This window comes from Seriola lalandi, unplaced genomic scaffold, assembly GCF_002814215.2.
Source record: "Seriola lalandi dorsalis isolate HSWRI2012SDOR001 ecotype SW California unplaced genomic scaffold, Sedor1 jcf7180002054325, whole genome shotgun sequence".
Classification (NCBI taxonomy): Eukaryota; Metazoa; Chordata; class Actinopteri; order Carangiformes; family Carangidae; genus Seriola; species Seriola lalandi.
The window spans coordinates 435,355-446,276 of record NW_019524878.1 but is presented as its reverse complement, the minus strand read 5'-3'; positions in this window follow the sequence as shown (position 1 = coordinate 446,276).

Genomic DNA, 10,922 nt, shown 5'->3' with positions numbered 1-10,922 from the left:
CCAGTACCTTTTTAACACACACATGCTACAACAGAAACACAGGTACACACACACTCTTACGTCCAGTGACCACGAGAGACACATGAAATGGAACGAGTCCACACACACATACAGTATGCTGTGTGGTAAAGAGACAGAGCTGATGATGCTGCAGCTGCAACTGATGGATGTTCTGAGTATAAACGAGGTATTTGTCCGTCAAATCTGGTTCGTTTCAACTCATTTTACACACAAATTTACCCTGTAAAATAAACAGTATAAGACATTATTGGATTAAATATAGTGCTGGGGGTCGTTGTCAGGACGGGCGAAAACGGAGACCTTTGGAAATGACGACGTAGACATCCACGGTAGCTTCCTGATTTGGTCTTATCTCCCTCGACTACCAGTGATGAAAGAAACATGGGTAATGAAATACAAGTGTTACTGACCCTATTGTTTTTGCTAGCAACTGTTTAGGAGTTAAATTCTGCATTTTAACACGGCAGCTGTCTTTGCTGTTCCTCGTTTGTCGTATTTTTGGCAACGAATCAACTGCAGAGTAGACGGTCTGCTTCCTGTTTACAACGGCTCGCACATGCCCAGTGTACACGATTGCTCCGGTATGTACGTGTCTTCAGGTGTCTATCAAATGTATCAGTCCACACTGACCCTGTGTGTGTGTGTGTGCGTGTGTGTGTGTGTGTGTGTGTGTGTGTGTGTGTGTGTGTGTTCTGGTTCCAGAAGTAAAATTCCTGGTCATTTTCCCCCCTTAGATAATGTTGCCTGACTCACAGCTGGCTCTCTTCTCTGGCTTAGATCAGCACTACAACTCCCAAGATGCATTTTGTCAGGAACCCCTTCAATCACACGGCCAAAAATTCTGTTGCTTAAATCAATTCACTTTTGGATTCTCGAGTAATTTTGGATCAATCCTAAAACTGTGGCACAGTGTTTTGTTCACAGCTGCAGCGGAGAAGCGTTTTGAATCCACCAGCTCTTGACTGGCTTCCTCTTCACAGCAACTTTAGCCGAGGCTTATGGGTATTGTAGTGTTTAGATTTGTCTGCCGTGACAAAATGAGCTTTCTCAGAAACAATAATTACACTTTTTCATGGCTTATATAAACTTAAAGAGTCGCATGTTTCCGTGTTAGGTAACCTTGAGGATATCTTTTTAAGAAAGGGAATTTATAGTGGAGGAAAAGCATGTTTGGAGCCAGCAAGCAGATTTGACTTTGTCCCAAAAAAATCCATCTTAAACCTGAGAATGGGGGGTTAACCTGAAAATTTTGACGGAGCTGACTGTAAATTGAAATGAACCTGCTGGCTAACGGCGATCACAGCCGTATGTGTAATGTGGAGGTGAAAACCTACACCAGACAGCGATGGGTTAGACGTTTAAAACCTGGCAGTTGTTTGTATTAACCACGATAATCGAAATGGCATAAATTCTGTGAAGAAAAAAGGAAGAGACAAAGTTCAATTGGTTTACGAGATTAAACCTTTTCTTCCAGTGTAGCCCCGCTTTTTACGTGCTGACAGGCCGTGGATGTTGCTTCTTTCTTCTTCTTCTTCTTTTTTTTGTTTTTGTTTCTGTGAACTACTTTCAATTGACCAGCCGGTGAACCCAACACACACACACACACACACACACACACACACACACACATGGTCCTTCCTCCGGCTGATATCTGTTTCAGTGTTCCTCTCAGTTTTCTTGCCAGGAGTTTCATTGCCAGCAGCAGGGTCATCTGCTTTGCTCCGACTCCCTGTTAGCTACTTTACTGTGCTGGTTGGCTGACTGACTCCGGCTCATTATGAGCAGGTGACAAGGACAAGATGAAGATGGAGGGGCAGCGTTAGATCACTGGAGCCTGAGAGTGGTTGGTCCGCTGTGGAAGGGTGTTTCTCTGCTTTCTGTACAGTATACGGCGCATATTTGTGTTTATATACTGTATGTATGTTTGCAGGTGATAAACTGTGTGCGTGTATTTTGCTGTTTATCGTATTATTAGCTCAAGATTTGAGATTTACATTTACACTTACCTACTTGGTTTAATGCTGCACTCCAGAGGAGGACAGACTGTTTTGTGTTTGTCGTGTGAGTTATAGGTTGATAGAGAATGAGCTTAGTGAAATGTTGTCTATTCAAATTTATTTATTTATCTATTTTTGTCGCAGATTTTGTTCGCCAAGCCTGGGAGAGACGGCGGAATATTCTGTTTTTAAGACTGACCTGTAAAACGAGTTGTGACGTCACCGGTTTCCCCCGTCCCTGCTTTAGCTCCGGCTCCGTATTTACCTTACAGACTAGCAAAGCAAATAAGTGTATTTCACGAAATGTCAAACGTTTCGTGTATTACATGATCTCTCTGTCTCTCAGTTTACCTCCTCTGCCTGAGGAGGATCTGCTTTTTGTTGATCTGCTATTAAAAGATAATTCTGATTTATTACAACATGGTTCTTATTTTCATAGTTTTGGCCTTCATTTCTATCAGTAGTAAAAACACTCAACTGCACCAGTTTTGTTTTGTTTTTAATAGACAGACTTATAAATCACCTGGTGACATTTTTCACCTCAGTAAATAGCATCATCGTTATTATATTGTATATTATAAGGAGTGTATTCATGTTACTGTGTCATTATTTTATTAATATAATTGTTACTGATTATTATTATTTATCGTTCTATTATTATTTTGATGGTTTTTTTTTTACAATCATCTCATGGTTAATTTGCCTGTCACGTCTTATTTTTAGTGTGTGTGTGTGTGTGTGTGTGAATCAGGGGTTACTATGACGACTGCACAGCCTGTCGCACAACATCAAAACAGCCTCAGCAGCTCCCTCCATCAACAGCCAGTGGTCAGATCGTGTCTCGACTCAGTTACTTTCACTGTTCACACTTTGTTGTTATCTGACAGGGCGGCATGACTTACAGCTTCTTTCTTTCTTTCGGTTTTCCTTCCTTCCTTCCTTCCTTCCTTCCCTCCTTCTTTCCTTCCTTCCTTCCTTCCTTACCACCCACCTGAAGAAACCTAAAAATATAGGGGTTCGGCTGAATGCAGAAAAGGGTTGATGACTGGTTACTCCTCCTATTTATAACCCTTGTTTTTACCAGTGGACCGTCCTTATCAGACAAGAATGAATTCTGTTTTTGTGTGTTTACACAAAGTCGGTCTTTTATTTTTTTCCATCGCAATGTCTGCACTTCCTCTGAACATGACCGGTGCAAAGGCCAGACAGTACCTACATGTTCCCCCGCAGTTTAAGGCTGAAGTAAATGTTACCAGCTATACTCATAGTACACACGCTTCAAAAACTGACGCTTACATGAGGATGAGGTCTCTGCGTTCTTGGTTTAACTGATGGATGGTACGATGATGACAACCGTAGTTAACCAAATATTTTACAAGAGACTGATGAATCACTAGTTCTCTTCAGGATGTTTTAGCATCAGACTGTTTCAAGTGTCCGGTGAGTTGAATCAAAGGGATCTATTTTCAGATGTATATTAACTCATGTCTGCGGCCGCAGATTGTGTCAGGTGGATTTGGATGGATATTAAGGAGAGTACGGTGATTTGTTACTCCAGTATTCAACTCTGAAAAATATATTTACATACTGATTTGGAAGTTCTTCCTTCAGCCGTCCGCACGGAGACAGAGATAGTATCTTTGAAGAATCGTCTGCAACAGCCAGAACATAACTTACTTCACACAGCCAGCTGAGGCTGATGGCAAGCCAAATGCGTGTGTGTGCGTGTGTGTGTGTGTGTGTGTGTGTGTGTGTGTGTGTGTGTGTGTGTGTGTGTGTGTTTTTGACTGTCTCTGTATATTTCTACCTCTCCCTCTGTCCTTTCTCTCACATCTGCCTCGACAAAAACTTCTGTAGAGCTGGTTTGCAAATTTCTTCTCAGAGATCAATTCCACAACAAAAATTTCTCTCCTGTACATTAATACTGAGTTATTGCTGTTTTTTGTCGGAGGATATTAATTATTTCATTACACTGGCTAAGATGATTTTCAGATGAAAATGAGATATCGCTCTCTCTCGCATCTGACATGTCTCAGTGTAAAAATCACATTAATCATGGCTAAGGTTTCCATTCCTGGTTTAATGGGACACTTGAATTGAACAGAGCTGTCAATAATGTTCAGTAACACCTGCGCTTCTCTGCCTTTTGTCAAAGATTGTCCGCCGTGAAAAAGCCAGAAATAGTCAGTTGTTTCTCTCTGAGTTGGTGGAGACCAAAATAGAACTAAAAAGGAAAAGTTGTATTGTACTTAAATTCATCAGGTTTCCAGAAACGTGACTCTGAATAATTGTTAATGTTGCTAATGATGCTGTTTACTAACACATTCCCAACCTTTCTAAGGTATTAATATGTCAGTGTTGTGTTTATAGCTCTTGCCCAGAAGATGCCCCAAATGATAATAATGAGGATATTGATAATAATAAATCAATGAATGTGGCTGTATGAAGTTAGAGTATGTGAAAACAGGAAAAGGCAGATTTCACTTCTTTTTTTTCCACATCTGAATCACATCACTTGCCAAATTTGGACGTGATTGCACTAAAATCTCCCTTTTTTGTGTTTCCACAAAGAGAATTAAGGTTTCACAAATTTACAGTGTGTTTTTAAGAGTCGTTGGCTTCTCTGAGATGAACTGATCCAGATTCGACGAAGTGAAGTGAAGTGGTTTTTGATGTGGACCTGGTGTGATGTGGCGTCGTCGTGGGGAAAAGAGCAGTGACGACGACCTTTCTTGCTTTTATAACAAAATTAAGTTTTCACTAATTTGAAAGTGGGTTTCAAACACTGTTAAAAAGTCGTTAACTATGAAGGTTCCTTCACAACAGTGAGAGAGAGAACAGAGAATCGGTCAAAAAATAACCAGTCCACTTTTAGCTTTTTGCAAATGACATCGTACGTACCATTGTGTTTATTGCACATTGCGACATGCTCAAATCAGTGTTTGCCTGACATTCCTCTGGCCTTGAGAATCAAAATTTAACTTTTTCAAATGTGTTTTTAATTCATTTCACTCGTCCCGACCGAATAAGATGCAAAGTCGAGCTTAAATGTATCAATGATTCATCCCACTCAGCTGCAGCAGCCAAGAGTTGTTTCAAGCCATAACTCCTTTTTCCTTTGTATATTTATGTTTGTGCATGTGTGTGTGTGTATGTGTGTGTGTGTGTGTGTGTGTGTGTGTGTGTGTTTAAAGCTGATTCAAGATCATCTGAATACCAGTGTGTATTAATAACCGATGCATCAGCTGGTGGTACCACTCTCTCTCGGATGTAGTCACATAGACTGGGGCCGAGCCCTAAGTGCTCCCTTTTATATTACTTGCGAGGTGGCCAGTGTTTACTCAAACGTCTTCAGAGAGATAGCGAGTCCATTTGAGTCCAGGTCAGTCCAGTTCACCACCTGTGTTTGCAGGGAGCGTCTCCATCCTCTGTGGGTTGTAAATTTGAGACCAGCTTTGACCAAAGAAAACATTATTGGGAGGTTGAAGGTCATGGCAGCCGGACTGAGCTCACCCACAGCCATTAATTATCAATGTCGGGGAGAAAAATGCCTGAAAGTTTATTAAAGCGTAAAAAGTTTCCTTTTCTTCTTCCTTCTTCCAGTTTTCTCTTTAAAACAACCTGTTTTCTCTTTGTGACCAGTGCATAACCTCATCCTCATCCTCACTCTCTGTATCTCTAATCTGTGAGTCATCAAACCGAGGGAGTGTTTCAATGGAAACGTGCAAACTGTCAGCCAACTTTAACATGCAAAGTGTCCAATCGCCTTTTTAAAAATAAAGAATTGTTGCTGATTCAGTTTCGTAACACCGGTAGCTCATCTTTCTTCATAATCCTTCCTCCCTTTTGACACCACTTTTTTTGGACACTTCTGAAATTTTCCTCTCGTTCCTGAGAGCTGAAACATAAAACAAGATGAGCAGTTTCACGTTTGTTGGACTGAAATGTTGTTACCTGCTGTATTCCCTCTGTTGCTATAGCGTGTGATATCCAAATGCTAACCTTTATAATGGCACAACTGGGATTCGTGGAAGTCGGTCTGGGCGTGTCTTTTAGAGACGAGCACTTTCTCTCCGCTGGTCAACTCAAAGTCGACTGTGCGATACGTCTGAGAGCAACAGCGTCAGCACCAGGAAGAGGGCAACTATTCTTTATTCTTTTTTCGTATCCCAATTAGCTTCTGCTGCAGCGGTTGCTAATCTTCCTGGGGTCCAGAAACCACTTCAAAAAAAAAAAAAAAATTACGTCATTAAGAAAACTAGACAATTAGACATTGTGGAATAAATTTTCACCCCAAGAGAAATTGTTGTCTCTTTTATTAAGGATGTTTAGTCGAAACAAAACGATACATTAAAACAAATAGCTTTGTTGCTATATCATTTTCTAGCCGTATGTCGAAGAGCTCATCCTTCCTCCTTCATATCAGTAAATAGCTCAGACGGGAGGATCCGGGATGGACATAAACACACACACACACACACACACACACACACACAGCTTGTTTGCAGGGAGGAACCATGCGAGTCACAAAATCCACCTGGCTGAACATAAATACACACACATACAGAGGACTGTACATCAAAATTAAAAAAGGAATATTAAGGCAAGCATTAATGCATCGTCTAATATTAGAATTTAGGGGTGAAAAAATTGTCTACGTGCACAGATACATGTCAGGTATGGTGAGTTATGTTGTTTCCAGCATGTATTAGAAAGACATATAGAGTATTTCAGAGATGCTCTGAAGGACTGCTGTGCATGATTTGAGTTCGTAAGACAATAGAAAGATTTTTAAAATCAGGTAAAAATCTGTTTCGGTTTGTGTGTGTGGAATTCAAAAAGAGAAAAAGGGGAAGACAGAGGCAGGAGAGGCTCAGTGACAGTGATGCAGCCCATAATTTAAAGAAGCTCTGCCTTAACATGAGTCCCTGAATATGGAAAAACGAAATATTTCCTGGGTCACTGGGAGTAAGGTAGACGAGTTTTCATTTGAAGATCATTTGTTGTTTTGTAGAGCAGGAATTCGTTCCATTGGCCGAGGGTGGGGGGTGGGGGGTGGGGGGGCCATCAATCTTTAAACCAGATTGGTCGAGTGGTCAGATGCCTGAGCGCTCCTCTGGGATAAGAGGCACCCGTTGTGTGATTGTCTCTTTTTATGTACTTATCTGTGTTTAAGTGTTCCTGAGGAAGAAAATAAGAAAAGACTCAGGAAGACTGACTTTATTTTGTCCCTGTGGCCGTCCACCTCGCTGCCGCTGCTGCTGCTGGCTTATTTCACTTCAGGTCCTATCAGAGATCACAGGGCTTATCATGATGGATCAGTGTACATTTATCAGCAAAACACAGAGGGGAAAAAAAAAAAGGCACAAAATGTGTCTTTGTGTCCAACAGTCAACCCCACGGAAAGTGAGAGAAGTGTGAGATTGTGAGGCTGTGACTTGCTACAGAAGAGTACAAGCTGATCCGTGTAGGATAGAGGTCTCGGATTTTAAAGTTGACAAAAGAATATGTACATTATTACCACCACCCCCCACCCCCCATCACCCCCTCGTTATTTCCTTTGACAAATTACAGAATAAATCTTTTTATCGTCAAGCTCAACTTCTTTTGCTCGTCTGCTCAGCTGTGGTGGCTGGAAAAAAAAGAGGTTTCTTCACAGCGGGCGGTTTGACTTGTTACAGCAGTGAATACAGAGACGAAGCGGCCACAGCGAGCCAGAACACGCGGTATCAGAGCGCTGGATGTGGGTCAGCTAATGCAAAGTGTCCGCTTGTTCTTCAGCTTATGTTGTGGTCAGTTTAGAGTCGCACCGAGGAAGAGGGAAAAATTTGACTTGAAGTAGGAGGACAGGCAGGTTTTCCAAAAAACGCGTGTTCAAGGTGTGACGATAAAATCAACATGGCCGCCCAGTCAAAGCGCGCAGCAAGCACGTGTTACTTTTAGAAGATGGAGTGCGTTTGAAAACACTTTTTTAAAGCAGCAGTTATTAATATCTTAGCCACATGACACAACACTGACAAATCACCCCCCCCCCCAACCAATATCGTTTTGACGTCAACAATTAAAAGATTTAGTTGCACATTTAAAGGCTTTAATGCTTAAATCACTGATGCACAGTAACAGTGATGATGTCAGTCAGTGATGGACAGAAACCAAACGGATTATTACGACTATTAAAAAATGATTGTTTCACAATTCAAGAAAATGTCAGCTGTCGACTTTTCTCTGTGTTTTTCATCAGAGAGATTTTATTATGTCGTCTGAAACACGCAGCCACAGAACTTACGCTGCGTTTACTTCCAACGTGTACATTTTACATCTCTTTGCATGTTTTATACAGTAAACTGTGCAGAGAGGAGAGTGTGCCAGTCGTGTACGCTCACACCTCATTACTACAGCATCCATTTTATTCCCTCCATGTCGGCCACTGTCTGGCTCTAAAGGAAACAACATAAGTCATGTACACGAGTAAGACCGCGTGTGTGTGCATGTTTGTGTGTGTGTGTGTGCGTGTGTGTGTTATTCTACCTGTCTACATGAGTGTTTATGCATATGTGCACATGTCGTCTCATTTCCAGGACTCTTGCTGATGACTGACCAAAGTAGTTTGACACACTGATTCTTCTCTTCATGACAAGCACTTTTAACACGCGCTCCAGCTCCTCCTCCCTCATCCTCTCATCCTCTCCTCCTCTCCTCCTACTAACCTCCCTCTCTCTCTCTCTCCCTCTCCCTCTCCCTCTCTCTCTCTCTCTCCTCTCGTCCCTCATGGAGTTGAAGAGTTGAATCATGGGTCAGCAGTTCTTTGTGCAGAGCCAGACTAGATTTCCAGATGGTGAAGTCACCATCTATCTCTGCTCATCAATTTAACACAGATACACCCAAACTCACACTTACGTACACACTCACACTTACGTACACACACACACACACACACACTCAGAACCTGCTCACACTTACAGTAAAATGCCGATCGTAGTCTCTTGTCTCTCTTTACGAATGCACAAACAGTAAACAACAACAACAACAACAACAACAACACACTTGCCGTCTGATTGTACCTGCGACGTTTCTTCTGACGTACGGAGGTGGACTGCACAGCAAATTGAGACATGTCAGTGCTGTAATTGGTTCCAGGGGAAGAGCATCATGGGAAGAAAAGCGCTGAGTGGACACTTCCGTTAAGAGGGGGAAAACCCAGCTTAACTGTGATACTTTAATGCTTCAGACAGTCCGTGTGTGTGTGTGTGTGTGTGTGTGTGTGTGTGTGTGTGTGTGTGTGTGTGTGTGTGTGTGTGTGTGTCCGTCCACCACTGGCAGTTTGCCAGCGTCTTTGGCCTGTTGATCGTCCATTTATCTTCAATGGGAAGGACAAACCGGCCTCAGGAAAATACAAATGCGTCCCTCAATGAAGACATCATGTTCGGGCTGGAGGACTTGTTTGAGAGGCAAGTTGACTCAATAATGCTGAAGACTAAACGTGTCCAGCTGTTGGACAGTGAAACAGCTGTCCCTGTGGCTTTGCAGCCTGCGTTTCCAGCTCAGTCAGGTTCCTTTCCATTGAGGTTTTCATGTGTTCGCATCCAAATGTGATCTGTTTTACGAGATGACAAGGAAATCATTTAGTATCTGAAGATGGTTGTAAAAAAACTATTTGTGTGTGTGTGTGTGTGTGTGTGTGTGTGTGTGTGTGTGTGTGTGTGTCAGTGTTTGTTGCCATGGCCACAAAACAGCTGGCAAAACCGGGAGCATCAGTCAGAGAGAGAGATAACCTTAAAAAGGCCGACAGTCTTAGATCTGAAGCTGTAGCATCGTTCATGGACAAAACACACACACACACACACACTGGGTGCTGTATGTATGGGAGGTTTCTTTTTCCCAGTTTGTGCTCGGCATCAGACGAAGCAGTTATTATTTAACCTTACCTGTTTGATAAATGTTGTTGTTAGCAGTCCAGCCCACGAATGACATTTAAAATGAGATACAGTGTGTGTGTGGGGAGACGTGTGCACACTGTTTACTGAAGTGACACGGACAGTAAGGGTGTGTGTGGAGCTAACAGAGTCCAACAGTTTGTTTTAATTTGACTTGAAGCTGCAGTTCCTCTAACGGCTGTTAAGTAATGCGCCGCAGGAAACTGGGTCTCCATTCAAATGTCAATGAACACACATCAGAGGCTCGTTGATCATTTTGAAAATGGTTAATAAGGACTAATGTAAAGTTGCCTATGTTTGGGGACATCATTGCCTTGATTGACAGGTGTCTCAGCCTATCACAGTCAGCTCCACTCATGCAAACTCCTCCTCCTCCTCGTCCTCCGCCCAGATGTGGATGTTCTGGCTGTGAGCGATGAGCAGTAAACCAAAATCTCAGCTTCGAAACTGTCCCCTGACATCAGACAGATTACATCACTGCTCCTCTGTCCAAGGAGCTGACTCTCCTCAAGCTGCAGCCGACAGACTGCTGTGTCACAGTAACCTCGGTTTAAGACACAAATACATCAGACCGGTCACATGTACTCAAAACATTTCAGAGAGTTCACACACCACAGCAGCCAGTCAGTCAGGCTGCTGCTCTTTGTTTATCTGGGTGATATTTATGGATGATAAACATTTATAACAAGATGATGTAAATGAGCCCGATTTAACCAAATGGCTTATTTTCATCTTCATGATAAAACTTGAAATTTCATTCACAGGCCGATTCTTGTTTAATGAATAATGTATTATTTCATGTTTGTGTATTTAAAAAAAGAAGCTGTATTTGAAAAGTCTGCTGCATGAATCAGATTAAAATGTAATTTTATAAGAAATTAATTTCAGCTGCTTTTGGACACAAGACAAAAACGAATAATAAACAGCTCACTCTGAATTTAGCTTTTTACCAGGAGGAATCAGTGTGGTT